Here is a 24,893-nt window from a genome sequence, read left to right on the forward strand (position 1 = left end):
TTATTCCCTAACATTCCCTGGTGCCTGTTTTAGATCAGGAGTCAACAAACTATACCAACCAAGAAATACACCTGTTTTTATAAATAAAGTTTTATTGGTACATGCAAAACTCATTTCCATGTTGTCTATTACTGTTTTCTTACTGCAACAGAATTGAGTAGTTGTAATAGAGACTTTAAGGCCCCAAATGCCTATAAAGTATTTACTAATCACCCTTTCAGAAAAAGTGTGCCAACCCCTATTAGATGATGGCAGGTCAGCATCGCCTATATCAACACCATTCTAATTTCAAACACCTGCAGATTTTCAGCTCTTTTAATTTCCAAATATATGTTAAGGTTCCTTTCCTGTTTCCAGCACTGATATTTTCCTCACAATTGTGAGGAATTTTTTATAATAGTGATTTATAACATATAAGAAACTAAGAGGAAAGAACATACAAGAAACTAAGAGGAATTTTTTATAATAGTGATTTAGTGATTTATAATGGTGATTAGAACATATAAGAAACTAAGAGAGAAAATAAAAAATATTGGTACATGTAACAGCATCTTCATCCTGTAAGTCCTACTGATACAAAACTGAATAAATACTCCAAATATTATTATCTTATGCTTACAAAAGGAATTTCAAAAACTGCCTTAGCATCCCTTTTGGAAATTAAGGGCACATACTGCATGCAGCACTGGGTGTTACATGCAAACAATGAAACATGGAACACTACATGAAAAACTAATGATATACTGTATGATGACTAACTTAACATAATAAAATGTTTTAATAAAAAATAAAAATTAATTTAAAATTTTAAAAAATAAAAAGAAATTAAGGTCTATTGAATCTGTTATTGCACAGAACTGAGAAATTCGGTACTTTGCTTTATTTCTTTAAAGACTTGACAAGTTGGGGTTTTTTTTTCCTTAATAAACTTTTTTTAATAGTTTCTGGTTTATAGAAAAATTAAGTAGAAAGTACAGAGAATTCCCATAGAGCTGTGAATATTAATTGAGGGAAACCTCATTTTGGATGGAGTCAGGAAGCCCTGATGGGACTTTTCATTACAGCTTACTTCACATTCCTGGACAGGAAGACATTCAATTTACCATTCCAACAAGGAGGAAGATTTCTCCTTGCCAAGCAACAGCCCAGCCAATAAGAAACTATCACAATTCAGATGATGAGAAAATCACTGTTAGGCAGGAAACTAGGCATGAGTGACAAGGAGGATGGACCTTAGACATCCTGATGGAGAGCCCTAACAGAGCACCACCTGGAGGAGAACCCCATGGCACCCATCTAGAGGGTGGTTTGGTTTGTGGTTGCAACAGAGTTGGAGAGAAGGGCATTGTGCTTGTTGTGCTCCTGCAGAAAGCAGCTCCTTGTCCTTCTTTGACCTACATCTCTAAAATAGAAATAATGCAGTTTCCTACCCTGAGCAGCATTTTTAAAACATTTTGGGAAAGGACATGTAGAGTTGGCTCATTATTGTATAAATCTAGGCCTGTTCAAATGTGGCATCCTGAGGACTCATGCAAAAGAAAAAGTTGATACAAACCCACAGCCCAGAGTTTCCAGGGCCTTTGTCTCTGGTGACTGGCCCACTCCTCTCCTAGAGCATACTTCAATAAAACTTCACTCACTTTACTTCCATTTTGCTATCCTGTAAATCTATACTATGTAGGGAAAAAAGAACTGAGGCTTCTTTCCTTTTCCATATAACTCGCAGTAACATCACCACCTTAAACTCCTGCTTTCCTCCAACAAACTTTCTTTCAAAGCCATCTCTCCTCTTCTTTTTCTCTATAAAGTAACCTTCCTCTCATTCTCCAGACTTGCCTATGGTTTTCCATAGCCTGCGTGTCCTGAATTGCAATTTTTCTACTATCCCCAAATAGTTTTATGGTAAAATAAGTAGTCATTTTATTTGGAAGGTTATATGGCCCTTCACAAGCCCCACATACAGTTTCATTTATAACCAGTATCTTACATTAGCGTGGTGTATTTGTTACAATTGATAAGCCAAAATTGATACATTAGCCAAATGCCATAGTTTGCAATTAGGTTCACTTTTTGTGTTGTACATTTGAGTTTTGACAAATGTATAATTACAAGTATTCACAATTACAGTATCAATTACAGTATCATGGAGAAGAGTTTCAATACTTTAAAATCCTTTTTTCCCCTCTTCCCTTAGCATATCAATCATACTTCTTAAATGTTTTTCAGTGGTTGCCCTACAGTTTGCATTACACATGCACAACTAAACCGAGTCAACTGTCAAATAACACTGTACTTCATGGCTAGTGGAAGGACCTAATAACAGACTATTCCCAATATTTTAGTATTTTTATAATATTTTTATAATATGTTCTCATTAATTTCTATTCTCCATAAGCTATAATCACCAAATACTTTGTCCCTGTTATTAAACTATTAGATCAGTTAAGAATAATTGTATTTATCTTCATTTATTCTTCTCTAACACTTCTCTAACACTCCTTTATGTAGATCCTAGTTTCTGACCTTTATCATCTTTATTTCTGAGGGTTTTTGTTTTTGTTTTTAGATTTTATTTATTTATTTGACAGACAGAGATCACAAGTGGGCAGAGAGGCAGGTGGGGAGATGTGGGGAACAGGCTCCCTGCTGAGCAGAGAGCTTGATGCGGGGCTCGATCCCAGGACCCTGAGATCTGACCTGAGCCGAAGGCAGAAGCTCTAACCCACTGAGCCACCCAGGTGCCCCTGAGGAATTTTTTTTAGTGTTTTCTTTAATTTTTTTTTAAAGTTTCTCCAGTAAGCCTACTGGAGACAAATCCCTCCAATTTTTAAGTATTTCTCATTCATTTTTGAAGGCTAATTTGATAATTTTATTTATACACAAAATTCTATTTTTTTCAGCACTATAAATATTACACTTTTCTTATTCTTTTCTAGTTTATATGATATCTGAGAAGAAATCCAATCTAATTCTTATCCTTGATATCCCAAGGTGTTTTCCCCCTGGCCTACTTCAAGATTTTCTGTTTTTAATTTCCTACAATTTGAATATAACTAGATATAGATTTTTTTTTTTTAGCATAAGTCCTGCGTGAGTATTCTCTGAACTTCCTGGTCTACAGTTCGTTGCCTACTATTAATTTTGCAAAATTCTCAGTTATTGCTCCAGGTCATTCCACAGACAGGCCCTCATGCACAGCATAAATGGAGACTCACCCACCCTGTCCCCCACAGCCTACTACTACCCCCACAGTCTCCCACAGTTCCCCACGGAGGCCCACCAGTTATCCTTCCACCCTATCCTCCACCCTGTCCCCTATATTGTACAGTGAATAATAAAAAAGAAGAAAAAAAGAAAATCACAAAATGTTAAAAGAAGAAGGAGGAGGAGAAGAAAAAAAAGATTAGGAGAAGAAAAGAAAAAAATAACAAAATAAACACTAACTATGTGTCAAAGTCCTTCAGGTCACCAAACATAAGCTAAATAGGTTAAAAGGACCCAAACCAGGCTCAGCCAGGGACTTAAACAGGTGCTTCAAATTCCCTACCAAGGGCTCCTCATGAGATCGTAGCAAGAAATGAACCAGTCACAGCTAGGTATAATCCACAGTGATTTTCTTGCTTTTTGATCTCAAGAACTCTTAAAAAAAAAAAAAAAAAAAAAAAAGGTCAAGAACTCTTAAAAAAAAAAAAAAAGGTGTGGGGGAGGGGGACAGATACCGAAAGACTTTATTTGTGCAGGTTATAGCCACTTTTAACACTAATAATAGGAAAATCTCATTCAAAATGGACTCAGGAGGCTGACAGGGGAGCTCTCAAAGCCTATCATTCCTGTCAACTGCAGATCCAATAGGAAGAAAAGGGCCTATTTTACTCCCCCAGCAGGAAAAAGAAAGTTTTTCCTTCTCTCCCAAAAACAGCCTAGAGAGAGCCAATGAAAAGCCATGATACTTCCACTCCCAGTTTACTCCCTATGGACTTTTTGTTTCTAACAGCCTACCAAATCTCCCTTTTCCTCTATAAAAGAGAGTTCTTTTCCTTGTCCATGTTCTCTGGGCACGGCTATGCTTTTGCAATTCTCTACTATTCCCAAAGAGACCTATTTCTGCTGGTGAAATAACTGGTAGTTATATTTTTTAGGTTAATATAATTAATACTTACTTTATTAGAAATAAAAACTTATAGGACGCTTCAGTGGCTTTTCCATTTCTAGTAAGGAAAGCTGTAACAATTTTGGCTTTTGGAAAGTTTATTCTGTCTACACTTAATTCCTTTTTCTTTAATCTCTGAATGACTGGTCTCAAGAAGACACAACTTAAGTGGCTTTACATTGTAAAATACAAATAAGGTACAGTATTACTGTATTTGTTCTGTTGCATAAGACATATGGTATGTTAACATTTATACAGCTGAGAGGAAGATGGTTCTCATCATATTTTCATTTCTTATTTATAGTTTTGCCTAAAATCTTTGGGATAGATTCTTCCTTCTCATAAGTCAGAGAACCCACTATATCTACTCTGGTATTTTCAAATGAGGAAGCTGCAGCTGTAGGACAAGAAAGCAAGTCTACTCTTTCTTTATTAAGCTAACAACCCGCCATACTCTATATCTGCATTATTCAGCATGGATAGGGTTCTGGGTGTTGGACATGGCATAGTACCTCAGGAGAAGGAAACAAGAAGCCCCTTTATTTATTCCTTCTCGAACATTTTTCCTTTATGTAGATCTGAGTTTCTCTATGTATCATATCCCTTCTCTCTGAAAAACTTCTTTAACATTTTAACTTCTTTTAGCATTTAACATCATCTGGTGAAAATTCCCTCAGTTCTGCTTGTCTGAGAAAGTAGTTCTCCTTCACTTCTGAAGGTTAACTTCACTACATACAGAATTCTGATAGTTTTTCCTTGCTTGTATGGTTTCTGAAGAGAAGTACTATGTAATATTTGTCTTTGTCCCTTTCTAGGTAAGGTGGGTATTCCCCACCCCCCAACTTCCTTCACTATTTTCCCTTTGATGTTTCTGCAGTTTGAATATATATCTAAATGTATATTTTTTTCTTATTCGTCTGTTTACTATTCACTGAATTTTCTGATTTGTGGTTTGGGATCTATCGTTACTTTTGGGAAATTCTCAGCTATTACCTCAAGTATTTTTTCTGTTCCTTTCTCTCCTTTTCCTTCCGGTATTGCCATTATGTGTTACACGTTTTGTAACTGCCCATTTCTTGGATATTCTATTCAATTTCCTTTAGTTTTTTCTCTTTGTAATTGTTACTGACATTTCTTTAAGCTGACTGATTCTTTTCTCACCTATATTCAGTTTACTGATAAGCCCATCAAAGCGATTCTTCATTTCTGTTACAGCGTGTTTTATTTCTACTATTTCTTTTTGATACTTTCTTAAAGTTTCTTTCTGCTTACATTTCTTATCTGTTCCTGCATGTTACCACTTTTTCCATTTACAGCCGTTAGCATATTAATGACAGCTGTTTCAAACTCCTGGTTCAATAATTCCAACATCCCTACCATATCTTGATTTGGTTCTGATGCTTGCTTTGTTTCTCCAAACTGCGTTTTTTGTCTTTAAGTATGTCTTGTAAGTTTTATTGAAAGATGGACAGGATGTATTGATTAAAGCAACTGGTACTGGTCCCACAGAGATGTCTGCTCCTGGACTTCTGCTCTGGTTGTGATTCTCTGTCTGTATCTCTCTAATTTGGGGAGCAACAGTTTGCTGTAACTTCAATTCTGTGATAGAAATATCTATCTATATATATATCTATATCGATATATATATATACATATATATATATATATATATATATATATATATATATACTATACTTGGGGCTCTAATTCACCCCAAGATCAAAAGTCTATATAGATATATATATATATAACTTGTAACTATTTTGGCAGGAATCTTTTTGAAATTGTCTGAATTTGTCTTAAAATAGCATATTAAACATAAATTAACTTAAAGAATCATTCACAGCCATTATCATGATCATTGAAGACTGTTCTGTACATGTTCCTGGGTTATTGCTTCAAGCTGCAGTGTTTTATTGAGCTTGCTTTTTATAGTCATCTCAATTGATGTTAGACTCTTACTGATTATTAAAACAGGGTGCCAGTTTCTGACAAATCTATTTCTTCTCTTTCTAATTTGTTGCTTCTAATCTGCTGCGCTGCTCATGGATGACGATCACTCTCACCATTCTTTTCCTGTCCTAATTTTTGTTCCCTTCAGTTCTCAAGCTTTCCTCCATAACAGAAGTCAGAATGGTGTCCAGGAGATCCATGTATCATAGCTGCCTTCCACATCTCCATTAGGTCAGGAAAAACCCAGAGTTATTTGTGATGCTTCAGGCAGGATTTCTTAACTGTGGCACTAGTCATAGTTGGGACAAGGCCATTCTTTGTAATGAAGCATGTCCTGTACGTAGCAGGGTGCTGAACAGCATATCTGGCCTCTCTGCACTACATAAAATCAGCAGACCCTCAACTACAATGATTAAAATGTATCTCCAGACAATGCCAAATGTCCCCAGGGAAGGGCAGAGGGTTACCCCCAGTTGAGGACCACTGCTTCAGGGATTAGAATGGAGGCCAGAGATCTGGGTGCTCAGGATAAGACCCCTCTTCCAGAGACTCTGCATCACCTTGGGAGAGTGAGAGTGAGGCCGAGATCTCAGCATATCCCTGACAAGACCCCCACTCCTCCTACCCCTCAAACTCCCAGAATCACCATCATCATCTTCCTAAACATTATGTCTTGGCTACTGACCATCCCACATCCCCAGGATCTAATCCCTATTTATTCTGACCCTCCCTTTCTGGATCCCTATCTACTAAAGTACTAATAAACCAACTCAAGGGAAGACTTAATTGTGACAGGTTTTCACTTTGATATCTGTGGTAGCCCTCTAGGTTCCAGACAAGTGTCAGTGTCAAATAATGACCAAAAAGTATATATACAAAAGCTCATGAGTGGCTACCTGCTACCTCCTTGATCCAAAAATAGGAAAGAGAACTATCATTTTTGTTGTTGTTGTTGTTTAGTAATCTCTACACCCAATGTGGGGCTCTAATTCACCCCAAGATCAAAAGTCTTATGCTCTTTCAAATGAGCCAGCCAGCTCCCCAAACTGCTATGCTGGGTCAAAGACTAACAGAACTATCAAACTCCAAGTAGAAATTATGCAAAAATGCCAAATCCGTCATAACTCACAAGCAATTAGTCAAATTTAAGTCATTATACCTAAATCAATACCTCTAAGATCAAAATCAGTGTTTTATTGCTACAGTAATTACAGAACAGGTGATTCTAACTGAACAACAAAGACTGCTAACATGATTAATACCATATAATTTGGTTAAAAATAAAGTAAAAAAGTAAAATAAACATTATATATGCAATTTGTTCAGCCTTAAAAGTGATTTATTTATTCTTTCAGTTAGCTAGCCTATAGGCTATTTTCCTCTTAAGAGTTCACGCACCCTATAAAAAAACTATCTTGTACAAAATGTGAACTGTAAACACTTCTCAAAGCCTAACAGTGAAAATGAATTTGGACTGTGATAAACAGAAGAATATCTCCAAAACATAATAGTAACTTCAAAAATAACTGGGAAGAGTAGGAGGTTAGATATCAAATGCTTTCTCTAATACTCTTTTCTAGGTCAAATTTATGCCTCTTCTCATTAGTGATAAGAATCGCTGTTCTACTGGTCTTTGCTCTTCTCCACTACTAAATCCTGAAGCTGTAATACAAAGTCTTGGTCCATGTATTAATCATGTTTTTGGTTTTTTTTAATTTTCTATATTTTATAATGCTTTGGCATCTTGGGGCCTTATAAGGGGTAAAGAACACTGGTGAAATTAGACCACACTTTAACCAGACAAAGCAATTTGAACATCTCAGAAAGAAACAAAATCAGTAGAAAAGCCACCTAACTAGGAGTCAAAAGACCTTCAAACTCTTAGTTTTCTCATCTATAAAATGGGAATAATAGCTAACTTCACAGGTAAACCAAGAGGATTAAATGAAACCAAGGATATAAAAAATGTCTGCAAACATTAAAGCCCAACAGAAAAAAGTAACGGAGTACTGCTCCTCTGCTTGGGTTAAAAAAACAACTTTAAGTGGAATTTGGAGGCTGGGTGAGTCATTAAATGTGTTGCTGTTTTGAAGAAGACTGGATGTAAAACATCCTTTATACCCTTAATCTATTTAAGACTGAAGATGTTATTAACAGAGAAAAGTGAAAATTACAGTCCTGCTATATAATTTGGGTAACAAAGACCAGAGAAGCAGGAGGGTGAGGGCTGAATACAATACTGCAACTGTAAGCAAAGATTAAGTCTCAAGAACTAAAGTGTATCAACTCCACAGCAAGTGGGTAAACTACTTCTTTAAAGCCATAGCACTACCTCACCATCTGATGAAAAACTTCTAGATACTGTTTATGATATATACTCAGGATAGCCAAATACCAAGCTTAATATTCTAAACAATTATTTTCTTGCCTCTCTATTTTTAACATATTAATTCTAATCCCCCAAAATAGTTAAAACATAATTTTCTTTTTCTTATATTACTTCAAACATCTATAGAGTTAAAGAATTTGGATAATTTAGGGAGTTGAATATAATTTTTATTAAGTCAATAAACCTAGAATAACATAAAAGTAAATGTATATTACAGCTTTGGGCAAGGAAGACTAAGTTTGGAACTGATGGAAGAATCCCAACAGTGAACACACCACATAGAAATGTACACCTTCTATAGGTTAATAAATGAGACAACCAAATTTAAAAGCCAATGAGTAAATTACAGAAAATATTCAAAATAAAACATGACTCGTTTTATTATAAACACATCTCACAAAATCAGTAAGAAAACATTAAGACAAAAAAAAGAGAAAGGCATAAGCAGAAAATTTACAATGGAGGAAATGCGACCAATAAACAAATATACAGAAAAAAATTCAACCTCACAGAAATGCAAATTATAAAAGATTCCATTGTTGGACTATTAGAGAAAAATGCTTAAAATTTTAGAGAAAATTTAGAGAAAAAGTCATAAAATCTGTGTAGTGCTCCTACGCACTGCTGGCAGCAATATAAACCATTCCAACAAAAATATAAACGTTCTAATACAAAATATTGGAAAATAATTTAGCAAAATGTGTCCAAGTCCTACAAATGCTTCTCTTGACTGGAACATATTCTTTTTTTTCTCCCCAACATATTAATTCAACAACTCTACACTTTATGCCATGATCACCACAGGTGTAACTACCACTTTTGCCATACACCACTAATACCATTGACCATATTCCCTATATTGTACCATTCATGCTGTGACTTATTCATTCTACAACTAAAATTCTGTACTTTTCACTCCCCTTCACCTAGTTTACCCATCCCTCCCTTTCCCCCACCCCTCTAGCACCCATCAGTTTGTTCTCCGTATTTATGGGTCTGTTTCTGCTTTTTCTTTGTTCATTTGATTCATTTTTTAGACTCCATACATAAATGAAATCATATTGTATTTGTCTTTCTCTGTCTGACTTATTTCACTTAGCATAATACCTCTAGGCCCATCCATGTTCTCACAAATGGCAAGATCTTATCCTTTTTATGGCTGAATAATATTCCATCAAATATATATACTACTTTTTTTATCTATTCAACCAATGGTGAGCATTTAGATTGCTCACATATCTTACCTATTGTAAACAATTGTGCAACAAATATAGCAATGCAAATACCTCCTCAAATTAGTGTTTTTCTTTTCTTTTTTTAAGATTTATTTATTTATTTATTTTGAGAGAGAGAAATCACAAGTAGGCAGAGAGGCAGGCAGAGAGAGAGGGGAAAACAGGCTCCCCGCTGAGCAGAGAGCCTGATGTAGGGCTCAATCCCAGGACCCTGGGATCACGACCCAAGCCAAAGGCAGAGGCTTAACCCACTGAGCTACCCACGCGCCCCTAGTGTTTTTATTTTCTTTGGGTAAATACCCAGCAGTGGAATTCCTGGATCATATGGTATTTCTACTCTTTTTTTTTAATTTCTATTTTTTTATATTTTTTTGAAGGATCTCCATACTTTTTTCCTCAAATGTTATACCAACTTACATTCCCACATACATTGCACAAAAGTTTTTCTCCACATTCTCACCAACATTTATTTCTAATGAATCTTTAAAATATTTAAATTTTTAAATCTTTAAAATCTTTTTTTAAGATTTTATCTATTTATTTGTAAGAGATATCACAGGTAGGCAGAGAGGCAGGCAGAGAGAGAGGGGAAAGTAGGCCTGCTAAGCAGGAAGCCCAATGTGGGGTTTGATCCCAGGACCCTAAGACCATGACCTGAGCCAAAAGCAGAGGCTTAACCCCCTGAGCTACCCAGGCACCCCTCTTATCCTTTCCATTTTAGTCATTCTCATAGGTGAAAGGTTCTATCTCTATGGTTTTGATTTGCATTTCCCTAACAATTAGTCATGTTGAACATCTTTTCATAAGACTCTTGGCCATATGCACGTCTTCTTTGGAAAAATGTCTGTTCACATATGATACTCTCAATAGATGCTGAAAAAGCATTTGACAAAGTACAGCATCCTTTCCTGATCAAAACTCTTCAAAGTGTAGGGATAGAGGGTATATACCTCAATATCATCAAAGCCATCTATGAAAAACCCACAGCAGATATCATTCTCAATGGGGAAAAACTGAGAGATTTTCCGCTAAGATCAGGAACATGGCAGGAATGTCCACTATTACCACTGCTATTCAACACAGTACTAGAAGTCCTATTCTCAGCAATCAAACAACAAAAAGAAATTAAAGGCATCCAAATTGGCAAAGAAGTCAAACTATCACTCTGCAGATGATATGATACCGTGTGGAAAACCCAAAAGACTCCACTCCCAAATCTGCTAGAACTTGTACAGGAATTCATTAAAGTGTCAGGATATAAAATCAATGCACAGAAATCAGTTGCATTTCTATATACCAACAACAAGACAGAAGAAAAAGAAATTAAGGAGTCAATCCCATTTACATTTGCACCCAAAACCATAAGACTCCTAGGAATAAACCTAACCAAAGAGGCAAAGAATCTATACTCAAAAACTATAAAGTATCCATAAAAATTGAGGAAGACACAAAGAAATGGAAAAATGTTCCATGCTCATGCGCTGGAAGAAAAATATTGGAAATGTCTATGCTACCTAAAGCAATCTAGACATTTGATGTAATCCCTATCAAAACCCCATCCATTTTTTTCAAAGAAATGGAACAAATAAATCCTAAAATTTATATGGAACCAGAAAAGACCTCAAATAGCCAGAGGAATGTTGAAAAAAAAAAGCCAAAGTTGGTGGCATCACAATTCCAGACTTCAAGCTCTATTAAAAAGCTGTTATCATCAAGACAGTATGGTACTGGCACAAAAACAGACATATAGATCAATAGAACAGACTAGAGAGCCTAGAAATAGACCCTCAACTCCATGGTCAACTAATCTTTGACAAAGCAGGAAAGAATGTCCAACGGAAAAAAGTCTCTTCAATAAATGGTGTTGGGAAAATTGGACAGCCAGATGCAGAAAAATGAAACTGGACCATTTCCTTATACCACACACAAAAATAGACTCAAAATCGATGAAGAAACTCAATGTGAGAAAGGAATCCATCAAAATCCTTGAGGAGAACACAGGCAGCAACCTCTTCAACCTCAGACACAGCAACTTCTTTCTAGAAACATCACCAAAGACAAGGGAAGCAAGGACAAAAATGAACTATTGAGACTTCATCAAGATCAAAAGCTTTTGCACAGAAGAGGAAACAGTCAACAAAACCATTAGACAACTGACAGAATGGAGAAGATATTTGCAAACGACGTATCAGATAAAGGGCTAGTATCCAAAATCTATAAAGAACTTATCAAACTCAACACCCAAAGAACAAATAATCCAATCAAGAAATGGGCAGAGGACATTTCTGCAAAGAAGACATCCAGATGGCCAACAGACACGTGAAAAAGTGCTCCACATCACTCAGCATCAGGGAAATACAAATCAAAACCGCAATGATATACCACTTCACACCAGTCAGAATGGATAAAATTAACAAGTTAGGAAATGACAGATGCTGGCGAACCCTCCTACACTGTTGGTGGGAATGCAAGCTGGTGCAACCACTCTGGAAAACAGCATGGAGGTTCCTCAAAAAGTTGAAAATAGACCTACGCTACCACCCAGCAATTGCGCTACTGGGTATTTACACTAAAGAAACAAATGTAGTGATCCAAAGGGGCACATGCACCCGAATGTTTATAGCAGCAATGTCCAGAATAGCCAAACTATGGAAAGAACTTAGATGTCCATCAACAGATGAATGGATAAAGAAGAGGTGATATATATATATATATATATATATATATATATATATATATACACACAATGGAATACTATGCAGCCATCAAAAGAAATAAATCTTGCCATTTGCAGCGATATGGATCGAACTAGAATGTATTATGCTGACTGAAATAAATCAATCAGAGAAAGACAATTATCATATGATCTCCTTAATATAAGGAATTTGATAGGCCAAGTGGGGGCTTCAGGGGGTAGAGAAGGAAAAAATGAAACAAGATAGGATCAGGAGGGAGACAAACCATGAGAGACTCTTAATTCACAAAACAAACTGAAGGTTGCTGGGGGAGGGGGGTTATGGAGAAGGTGGTTGGGTTATGGACATTGGGGAGGGTATGTGCTAGGGTGAGTGCTGTGAAGTGTGTAAGCCTATGGATTCACAGACCTATACCCCTGAGGCTAATAATACATTATATGTTAATTTTTAAAAAGTAAAAATTATATTTAAAAAAAAATATCTGTTCAGGTCCTCTGCCCATTTCTTAATTGCATTAATTGGGTTTTTGGTGTTGAGTTATAGAAGTTCTTTATAATTTTGGATATTAACCCCTTATTATTTACAAATATCTTCTCCCATGAAAATGCCTTTTCATTCTGTTTAAGGTTTCCTTTACTGCACTCAAGCTTTATATTTGGTGTAGTTCCAGTAGTTTATTTTTGCATTTGTTTCCCTTGCCTGAGGAGACACATTTAGAAAAATCCTCAAAAGAACAATGCCAAAGAGATTACTGCTTATGTTTTCTTCTAGGAGTTTTATGGTTTTTGGTCTCACCTTTAGGTCTTTAATCCATTTTGAGTTTATCCTTATACATGGTATTAGAAAGCATTCTTTCTTTTGCATGTATCTGTCCAGTTTTCCCAGCACCATTTATTGAAGAGACTCTTTTCCCCACACTGTATATTCCTGCCTCCTTGGTCATAGCTTGACCATATAAATGTGGGTTTATTTCTGGGCTCTCCTTCTGTTCCACTGATTTGTGTGTTTATTTTTGTGCCAATAATACTGTTTTGATTATTGTAGTTTTATAGTATGTCTTGAAATCTGGGATTGTGATATTTCCAGCTTTCTTTTCTTCCTCAAGATTGCTTTGGCTATTTGGGGTCTTTTGTAGTTCCATATAAATTTTATTATTACCTTTTCTAATTCTGTGAAAAATGTTGGTATTTTGATAGAATTGCATTAAATCTATAGGTTGCTTTGGATAGTATTAACCTTTTTACAATATTCATTTCCCATCTGTGAGCATGGTATGTCTTTCCATATGTCTGTGTGGTCTTCAGTTTCTTTCATCCATGTTTTCTATTGTTGAAAGTATAGCCTCTCACTTCTCTTTTGTTAAGTTGATTCCTAGGTATTTTATTCTTTTTGGTACAATTGTAAATGGAATTATTTTCTTATTTTCTCTTTCTCCTACTTTCCTTTTAGTGTATAGAAACACAACAGATTTCTGTACATTAATTTTATATCCTATAACTTTACTGAATTCATTTATTAATTCTAATTTTTGATGGAGTCTTCAATAAAAATTTTTATAGTACCATGTCATCTGTGAATAGTGACAGATTAACTTCTTCCTTACTAATCTGGGTGCCTTTTATTTCTTTTTCTTGTCTAACTGCTGTAGCTAAGACTTCCAGTATTGTGTTGAATAGAAGTGGTGAGGTGGACATCCCTATCTCATCCCTGATCTTAGGAGAAAAGCTCTCAATTTTTCACCATTGAGTATAATGTGAGTTATGGGACTGTCATATAAGGGCTTTATTATACTGAAGTATATTCCCTCTAATCCCACTTTGTTGAGAGTTTTTATCATGAATAGATGTTGAATTTTGTCAAATGCTTTTTCTGCATCTATTTAGATAAATATATGATTTTAATCCTTCATTTTGTTAATGTGGGGTAACACGCTGACTGATTTGGGAATATTGAGCTATCCTTACATCCTGGAATAAATACCACTTGGTCATGGTTAACGATCCTTTTAACATATTGTTGAATGTGCTTTGCTAATATTTTGTCGAAACCTAAAACATAGTCTTGAAATGTGGCCAATAAATAAAATAATCCAAACCATGGGGATTATTAGGCATGAAGATTCCCATAACTGCAATGATTTCCTACCACAAAGGAAAAAATATAGGAACATCCCAAACAACTAGAAAATGATGTAACTAAAATGTGAAGGTCCATCCAAGGAAATATTATGCAGCAAGTGAAATATGAAAAGTATGCCAGAGCAAGAAAATACTTATAACAAATTAGTTTTTAAAAAGAGACAATTGTCAAAATCCACATATAAGAAAGAAGAGTGGAATTAAAAATACATAAAAATATTCTACTTTTCAGTTCCAAATAATGAAAAATCCAAACAAAGAGTAATTTTTGCCTTAGATTTAAAGATGAACCTGGGGGCATCTGGGTGGCTCAGTCAATTAAGTATCTGCCTTCAGCTCAGGTCATGATCCCAGAGCCCTGGGACTGAGCCCCACATCAAGCTCCCTGCTTACGGGGAGACTGGTTCCCCCCTCCCTCTGTGTTCTGCTCCCTCCGCTTATGCTCTCTCTGTCAAATAAATAAATAAAATCTTTAAAAAAAAAAAAAAAGGATGAACTTGTATTCAATGAAGATGCATTTAAAAATGCTATTTTAAAAATGCTGCCAAAGAAATGTAGCTCAACACTGTTTCTCTGCCCTTGAAAGAGAAATCAACTGCTGTTGAGGCCAACTGCCACTTCAGTTACATAGAGCAAAACCCTCTTTTTCTTGTTAAGTGTCCATTCTTGGAGAATTTGGCCTGATAAAAGTAAAGACAAGAATGGTAGGGTTTGGTTCAATCAGGATTTATCCTTTTATTTATTTATTTATTCTAAGTTTTGTATTTTTCATGGTGGACAGGTTCTGCTTTTGTTTTTGTTTTTTAAGTTTTGTATTTTTCACAGTGGACAGTTTTATTTCGTTTTTTCTTTTTCTTTCTTTTTTTTTTTTTTTTTTTTTTTTTGGATTTATCCTTTTAGAGTTCTAAATCAAATTTCAAAATCCAGTTAGCAATGACATTGGTCAATTCAAGACAGGTTGGGAATCCATTCCTGCATGACTGACTGCTGCAACAAAGGGCTGGGTGACTGACAATACACACATATGGTATTTCTACCAAATATAAGCCTAGAGCATTTCACAGCTCCTTTACATATTTCTGAGTTTCTGAAACGTAAGTTCAATTCTATTTATAGTGAATACTTGACCCATCACTTAACGAATGTTTTCTCTCTGTATATATATAATTTTCTCTTGTTAGGTAAAAGACATAGGGTAATGACTGACACTATGCACATATTTTGCCATAATCATTAAAAAGTTACATAATATGAATATATTTATATGAAAATTCAGAATAAGTAAAATCATAAAGACAAAGTAGATTAGTGGTAGCTACAGGAGGGGTAATGGAAAAGTATTGATAGTGGGCTCAAGGTTTCCTTTCGGAGGAAAATGTTTCAAGATTAGACAGTAGTTGATGGTTGCACAAGTTTATAAATACAGTAATTTTTCTTCAGAATTCTTGGGAGCATTAGATTATCATTTTCACCGCAAACATACAATAGAACCCCCAAAAAGTGGACACAAGAGGAAATACAGGGTGACAGCATTAGAAAAAAGAAAAAAAGAGCATTTGACACTACCTAATTTCCTAAAGTCTTCCGATACAAGATCAAAGAAGACCAAAGAAGACCTTGGCCTTAGTCACAATTGAAAAGGTGCCAGGGAACAGGGAAGACTTTACCCTCCCAGTGATGGAAACTGAGTTCATTTACTGAAACACAGGGTTAAAAATAACAAAAGTTGTTGAACAACAATAAGCTATATATATTAATCCCTCTGGAAAACATCAGTGGCCTAGACTTTCTAGCCCTGGACAACACATCAATAGCACCAGCTCCATTTCAGCAGGACTGTGGGGAAGATGGGAAAATAAAGAAGCTAACAATGCAAAATCCCAAGTGTATTAAGTCTAGTGTTTACTTAAATGACAAAAACTTGACCACCTCAATAATAACGTTCAAAAATAAGAGAGGAATAAAATCAAGACACTACTGCTAATTTGTCTATAATGAAAGAATTAGAAAAAAATATTGTCCTAAATTTGTACTATTGCATAAAAAGTTTCACTTGTCTCGACCTGTCAAATCTTTATTATGAAATAAACCAATATCATTGCTGACAAATATAATAACTATAGTAAACATGCCAAAATCAATGCAGATTTTCACAAAGGGTCAAGGAATCAACCGTCAGCTTAAATTGGTTAATTTTATTAAAATGGTTAAACATGACAGGCTGTCACAAAACTGCCAGATTTTTTACATGAGCAAAGTTGGATTAATTTGACCCAAATTTTGTATAACAGCTTTCCCAATTTCTAAAAATACATCAACTTTGTCACTTATCTTAAAATTTCTGCTTTACTTCACTAGATCGACCTCAAAAGAAACTTCTACAAGGCCATATATCTAGACATAGTGAAAGCAAAATAATCACAGCACTCAGCAGTGCTATTAACATTTCTGAGCCACAAGGGATTAAATAATAGGCAGATGCTATGGAAAGTGCCTGTTGGGAGAGGACAGGCGCAGCGTTGAGACTGCACCACAGCTGTGAGGGATTGAAGCTGCTAGCTATGGAATCAAGTTTAGGAGAAACTCCGCACAATTCCGGCATCAGAAATAAATTAAAGTAAACAGTCTTGCGCTCTCTCATCCACCCTGTTAGTAGCCTCTCGACTGAGTGGAGACCACACACTCAGACCACACAGCGCCAGCTGAACTCCTCGCACGCAACATCTACAAGCTGTCACTCTGCAGCACAGAGAGGAAAAGGAGGGGGGGAAATTGAGGGGGGTTTGAAAAGAGAGAAGGAAAGAGGGGGAGGGAGAGTGAAGAATCTCCTCTACATACAGCTGGACTGCGTGATACGTGGTTTGGAGAAAGGGAAAAACCTCCCTAAGAAAACAAGCTGGCTGTGGCCTTATGTATCCCTGACCTGTACTCCCCCATATCAATTTAGTAGCTGATGAAGGATTAACAAAGCATGCATTTAACATCAATTAACCTCCTATCCATCACAGGTCAAAAGAGAAAATTACCATTATAAAGCATTTCACTAAAATAAAGAGGAAAGACTACATTTTCTTATTACTTATAATATATAATTAAATAAATGCATTTTCTTTTAGATTTATATTATAATATCTGCCTCTTTAATGAAATGAATGTAAAGTGTTTCTGTAACAGAGATAGAAAATTTTAATTTTATAATTTTCCCATATTTCATTGTGATGCAACCTTTATTTTTCCAAAATACATACTGGTAGAATAAAAGATGGAAAGTATTTTTCACAAAACTTCAGACTAAAAATAAATTTAAAAAATAACTACTAGCAGTGATATTAGGAGGAAAAACCCCAGAAAAATGGAAACACCAAAAGAGCTTTCAGGTGATTAACCAAAAATTTTTTTTACTACTTATTAAGGAAGAATTTTGTTGATTTTAATTCATAACAAGAAACATGAAGAAAACAAGTAATCAGGTGTCTTACCCAGTCAGGTCTCCAGAGGCTTGGCTCTCTCAGCTCAGCTAAAGGGATAAAACAGGAGTTGGAATAACATAAATTCTGATTGAAGACTTGGAAAACCTTCACCAAACAAGCCAAGGAAAGCCTGATATTAAAGCACTATTTTCTTAGATCAAGCCACAGAAAAGTGAAAGTTTTCCGCCAAAAAAAAAAAAAAAAAAAAATAGCAACAATTAAACAAAACAAAACAAAACAACTCCCGAACTCCACCTCTCCCCATGCTATTCAAGTTAGCATCACCAGGGAACAAATCAGAAACACAGAATCTCCAGATCCCAACCCAACCCCACCTACATTTGAGCCCATTATGCACACATTAACATTTGATAAATCTATCCTGTCCAGAGCCATCATGGTTCCAAAGGACCCCAGAAAAATCTCATTGCAGAGATGCCTAGAGAGTTTCAACAATAAAATTACACTCAACTAGACTCTCAGGCCACCCGGCAACAGAAGCAAATGTAGAATTCACCATATCCTCCTTGAGTCAGGTTCAACCTATCCTAGCATAGACGTGCCTCTTGGGGCTGGGCTAGGCTAACCCCAGAGGGATCTCCTACAAATACTGGAAAAGAGTTTTAAGAATGGTAATTTATTTCCTTCAGTTTTCTGTAAACTCAGACTCTACTTTTCCTGTGCAGGGTCAAAGTCAAGTTATCTCAGCACAGCCACACATTTAACCCATCTAAGGGCACAGGGTGGGACAAGTCTCAGAGACAGGGTCATGAACTCTTCCACCTAGCTTTCTAAATTAATCATCTCTCTCCATCTCAAAACCATGGTCTACAAAAATATAATCATGCACAAATCTGAAAGGATGTGTAGGATATAAACTGTGCTAAGAAACACTGGTCTCAGAAGGGACATCTGCAGAAAGGAAGGACTGAACGAATAGATAAAGCATCCCTACTTTCCCAGCTTTCTCTTTAGACTTCTTTCCTTCATCACTCCTATAAACAAAATATAATTTAAATATACTATGCTTTTATTTTTTTAAAAGATTTTATTTATTTATTTGACAGAGAGAGAGCACAAGTAGGCAGAGAAGCAGGCAGAGAGAGAGGAAGGGAAGCAGGCTCCCTGCTGAACAGAGAGCCCGATGTGGGACTCGATCCCACGATCCTGAGATCATGACCTGAGCCGAAGGCAGTGGCTTAACCCACTGAGCCACCCAGGCGCCCTAAATATACTATGCTTTTAAATGAAAATGTAAGTTTTTGTGCTTTAATTCATTTGGGAATAAAGAATAATTTAAATTATATATATTTAATTTAATTTAATTATATATATATGAAAAATAACTTCACTCCTGCTACAATGTTTGGGATTAAAGGGAAGGGGATGTACATGAAATGACTAGGAAAGAATACTAGAAGCAAGACAGTATATAGGGGAAAAGCCTGATGATTTGGCTTGCTAGAGCTCCCACATAACTCACCTGTTACATAAATACTTGAGTACCCAGCTGATCTAAAACAAGCACAGGATTTCATCTTAATTAGAAGAGTTAATTAAAAGTCTCCTCCTTTATTTCCCAGAAACTATAAAATCTCCTGCCTTAGCAGTATAAGTCTTCAAAGAGGAGAAGACCTTCACTACAATTCAAGCCAAAGCTTTACTAATTAGGTCTAAAGGTAACTGATTTCTCTGACTCATGCCACCAGACAGTGATGACATACTGAAAATGAAATAGGCCAGTGCAAATCCACCCCCCCCCTTCTATCACCCTCCAAAAACAAAAATTTCAAAGAAGATTCACTATTTAATGGAAGAAGGAACAGTAATTCATGTTAAAAAAAAAAAAAAAAAAGCATAGCATTATTCAGTCATCAGTCTATTGCCAATTGTACCATGTCCCTTACCATTCTCTCTTTATTAGGTCTACACTGGGTGAACATTATTTCTTGATATTTTATAAAACACAATTTTTTCAGGGAAAAAAGTGTCCTGGCGTTTGTTTTTTCAGAAAGATCACATGGACAACACTGGCAAAGTCATCATCAAATAAAACTGATTTCTATCTTTGTTTAGTCCATCAAGAAGGTTTGAGAAATATACAGAGATTGGTCACTCAGCACCTCAAACGGTGGTAGTGCTAGATTCCTTGTTAGATAGATAAACTAGAATTTGGAATAGACTGTTCAGTCAAAACAAATATTTATTAAGGGCTTGCTATGTCCCAGGCACTATCCTGGGGAAATGACAAGAACAAGATTTTGTGACAAGTAGGTCATGGATGACCTTGACCTTCAATAGAGTGATGGGTACTGAAACCAAAGAACAGTGGGATAAGTGACAAATTGAGTATAAATAACTAAGAAATAGGCCTAGGAAGGAAAGAGAAATTTTAACAGAGGAATGTGAAATCAAAGGAGGATGCTACTTTTTTACTGTTATTATTTTTCTGTTTTGCTTGATTCTGTCTTTAAGCATGTTTAAATGCTGACAAGAATGAACCTTTGGCAAGTACTCCCAAAGGCAAGAATGGATGGGGTACAGAGATCTGTCTTAGAGTAAATGCAATCTCTTTCAGTAAAAGTGGAGAAAAGGGGAAGTTTTTTTTTTTTTTTGGAAGAAAGAGCATGGGATTCTCCACTGATAGTTCTTTTTTCTTCCCCCCACTGATAGTTCTATTCACTGTGAATCAGATGGCTAGATTATCTGCTAAGAGTATAGACATGTGAAAGGATGAGAGATTTGAGAAGAAGTGAAAATGCTTAAAATAGATTCTGCACAGGACAGAACCATGAACTGACATGGAAAACTCTAAAAAAACTCCTTGATGGGTAGTTGGGAATGGTGACCATGCATCTACAGGAGTACAAATCTAGATGATAGATTTTCCCCTGCTGGTTTCAGCAGCTCAGTTCAAGCATTAGAGAAGGTAAAAGGTTGAAATGGTTGAGAATTTGCTACCAAATGCTACAGAAGGATAATGATACAACTGAGCGTTCTGAAATGAGTGACCAAAGATGAGGTGAAAGAGCAGGTGTAATGGAGGTAACTGAAGAAGAATTAGAAAGACACTAAGCAAAGAGTGGGAGATTTGACTTTTGGATTTCAGAAGTGGACCTACTTTAGTCCTGCTCCCCTACTCCCAAGCACATCTCTGACAATAGCCCTACCTCTTTGCTGGGGCTCCAGCTCTCAGCAGGGTGCAGTTTGTCCTTTTTTTCCTTTTACTTGTCAGTTTCTCTTTGGTCCTCACTACCCCTTATTTGTTCATGAACCCTGCCCACACCTCTGCAAGTAGTCCCTTTATTAAAACCTCCTTATTTGAACCATCTGGCATGAATTCTGATTCCTGCTGAGACCCTCATTTATCCAGATACACATCACGTCAATCACATGGAGCTTTCATTAAAATTAAACTAAAACCAAATATTCCTGGCTTTAGTCTTGTTTTGTCTTTCAGTAAAATTACAATGAATGAAAGTTAAAATATTATACCCTCCAATATCGCATAACTTTATAAATGGAAAAGGCCTTTAAAAATCATCAAATCTTACAGATGAAACTATGAGCCAACCTTGCCAAGAGCAGCACAGCCAGCAAGTAGCAAAAGGAGAATTCACTCTTCATTGCACCATGATTACTAAATGCTAACTCTGTGCCAGACATCACTCTAGTTGCCTATTTGCATCCATGTTAGGCAGCTTACATTCTAATTAACTAAATCCCATGTCTTCCAAATCCCAGTGTCCACTGTTCTTTCCACTACTGGCACTGAGACTTATTTTAAGAAGGAAACAGTAGGTAGAGAGAATAATTAAAATCAAAACCAAAAATTAAGACTGGGATGCACCAGTCTTAAATACTACCAATGGTATTAAGTTAAAGAATGTTCACGAAGCTTTTGAGCAAGTCTAATACAATTTTCTTGGGGTAAAAAATGCACGACAAATCACTCTCAAACTCCTCTGCCTTTCCTTCACGGCACTCCATAAGCCAAAATGCACTTACTTTCCAGCCTATGGGCCTTTGTTTTTGGTGTACTAACCAGATATTCCTGTGCCTTCCCTATGAAGGGCCATGTCCTCCCCCAACAAGGTCTGACCTCTGTCTAACCCCAACAGATCCTTCCCCTCTCTGAATTCCTGCTGTACTTACACTCAATATCATAGTTTTGTTCTTAGCTATTCTTTAATTAAGAGAGTAAAAATGCCCCTTCTGAATCTAGCCTATTGTTTTATTTCTAATGTGTGTGTCAGGTATATGCTAGAATTGGGAGATACACAAATGACCAAGACTACTAACTCCTGTCCAGCCAGAACTTGGCCTTTTGACAGATTATGTAAATACCCGTGATACCTACAGCCCACAAGACAACACAGGCATAGGATAGTGCTAACTGGTTAAAGGATTCACTGAGCTGGAAAATTTCAAACCAGGAAGAGCACTTAAAAATAATCTATATTCATATATTCCCTGACTACAGAAAAAAGGAAACTGAAAATCAAAGAGGTTAAGTACAGGCTATGAAGCAGCTAGGTAGTAGCTCACAAACCAGTAAATGGTTGCTTTGACTCCTAAGCCAAAAAACCTTTTGACTCCCTGATTTTCAGAGTGAGAGCCAAAGATGACTCTGTGTGTGTCCACAGCTTCAAGAGTCATATTTCTTTACAAGTACTTTAAGTTTTTGTGTATCAAGAATAATTATTTTAAATTAACATAAGCATACACTGAACCACATGATAGTACAACACTACTTACTACCATGCAATTTCACAAAGCACTCCAGGAGATCCATGAACATATTCTTCACCATCTGAGAACAAACATTCTAGCATACTGTTTAGCAGAGTAATTAGTGTTAGTTCCCATGCCAGTCAATTTCAAAATCCTGCCTACTCAACATCGACCTAAAACTTATCCATTCAATTAATATTTATGCTCCTGAAATGTGGCAGGTGCTATACTAAAATCCTGGCTACATAAAAATAAATAACTTGAAGAATGGGTGAAAAAGTAATTTAAAAACTAACTATATAACTAGCATTTCTTATACGATGGCCTAATCCTGCCACTCCCTGTCACTAGAAATTATCCAAAGCACTTTATTAGAAGACTGCCTTTGCAAAATTTTTTGAGTACCAATTTCATTTCCCATAAGATTCATACATAACAGGCTCTCAAATATTAGAGGAATAAATGAAAATTTAATTAAGCGGGTCAATAATCATCTTTTCAAAAGGAGATAGTTCAAAATTACATTCAGTACAGAAAATTAAATGGTTGACATAAAAAAAGAAATTTCTGAAAATTCCAAGAGTTACTCCAAATTATGGTGGGGGATCCTTTGCTTTTCTGCTTAAATTAAGTTCCTACATAAACAGAAGAGAATATCTGAATAGTAAGCATACATCATCCTCTTTCTATTAGTCACCTTTGAGTTATCTAGCATACTTTGAGTCAACAACTTTTAACATACAGATGATCTTCAGGAAATTTTTGATTTTCAATTTGTTAGTAGAGTCGGCTACATAAAGCCTGGCCAGAATATACTGACTTTTATCAATAAAATATTGTTATGTATCAGGAGACTGAGCCACATAACCTTGGTTAGAACTAACTTTTCAATAGAGTGCATCCAAATGATTTAATTAGATGTGTCTGATTCTTTAGTATTTTTCAAGTTCTTGTCAGTTTACTCAGATTCGTTAAAAAAAGAAATGTCCTCATACTTACTATTGTGACTGACTTTTACCAATTAAGAATAGCTTATTTCCATTTAAAGACAAGCTTTTCAAGAACTGTTTCTTGGATATTTAGAAAGTGTCTACAAAATCCTGTGACACCAAGTTAAGCATCACCAGGCTTAAATGAGGGACGATACCGTGTTTGAATAGTGCAGGCTATAGAGCTTCAGTGCATGGTCTCAAAGGAAGTTGAAAAACTGAGTAACTACAGGCTAGTTACATAAGCTCTCTGGGCTTCCGTTTCCCCATCTGTAAAATGGGAATAATACAGCGCATCTACCTTTTGTATGGAGTAAATCAGTCAGTAAATATAAACGTTTAGAAGAGTCGAATAAAGGCGCATGGACAATGCTCAGTGTAACCTGATGCAAACCTAAGCAAAATATGCCACACATTCGCTCTTTGCGAATAAATTCTTACACCTGGCGCAGTGACAACTACGCAGGGGCGCCAGGGGCCGTGTGAGGCCGACTACAACAAACCCGTCGTGCTCTGGAGGCCCACGCCCGGCCTGGGGATGGGGGGCTCTGGGCCGCGCGGAGTTGGGGGACAGGAAACGCCCCGCGCCTTCCTCCTCACAAGGACTGGAGAGCGCTGCAGGAGGCTGACACCCGCGCTGGCGGACCACTTCCACCCGCCTCTCCCGGAGCAAGGCCAGCCGGCGCCCGCCGCCCTGCCTGTCCGTGCCTCCCCAGTCTGGACCTCAGCCAGGACTTCCAGGCTCCAAAACATACCTCAGGCCTGCCTGCCGCCCCCTACGGCCCGCAACGACAAAGCTCCCGGCGGCTCTCGCGAAAAGCTCCGGGGTAACAGCTGCCCCAACAGCGGGCGCCTTCACTTCCGCCCGCTGAGAGCGCCGAGGGCGTCGATCCGCCGAGTAGTCGAGCACCGAGTTCTCGATGGGCCAAGCCACTCTGGGAGGGGCGGGGCTGACTTCCAGTAGGGCTGGAACTGAGGCTGGGGCCGGGCGGGGGCTGCAGGGGAATGGGTGGCAGTTGGGGCTAGCTGGAGGGTTTGGGGGCAGGGGGGGTGCTAAAGGGCTAAAGGCGAGGAGGAAGCGACCCGGAGCGGATCGCCGCGTGCAGCCGCCGTGCGGTGCCCTCGGATCACCTCGAGGA

At 36.9% G+C, this 24,893-nt stretch overlaps 1 protein-coding gene across 9 annotated transcripts in view; it reads right to left on the bottom strand.

Annotated features, from left to right (window-relative positions):
• EXOC2 (exocyst complex component 2) overlaps positions 1–24,691 on the bottom strand; it is a 262,914-nt gene extending 238,223 nt beyond the window's left edge. For 3 of the 9 annotated variants that reach the window (XM_082732170.1, XM_082732166.1, XM_082732169.1), the window contains exons 1-2: positions 24,510–24,644; positions 18,041–18,078 (exon numbers count right to left, since the gene is read on the bottom strand). The gene's annotated coding sequence lies outside the window, so the exon portion shown is untranslated. Of the gene's footprint in view, positions 1–18,040; positions 18,079–24,509 lie in introns of all 9 variants that reach the window. The other 6 variants (XM_082732168.1, XM_082732171.1, XM_082732167.1 and 3 more) reach the window with 4 other exon arrangements.
• Positions 24,692–24,893: the final 202 nt, after the last annotated feature.

The sequence above is a fragment of the Mustela nivalis genome (assembly GCF_964662115.1).
Source record: "Mustela nivalis genome assembly, chromosome: 5".
NCBI classification, from domain to species: Eukaryota; Metazoa; Chordata; class Mammalia; order Carnivora; family Mustelidae; genus Mustela; species Mustela nivalis.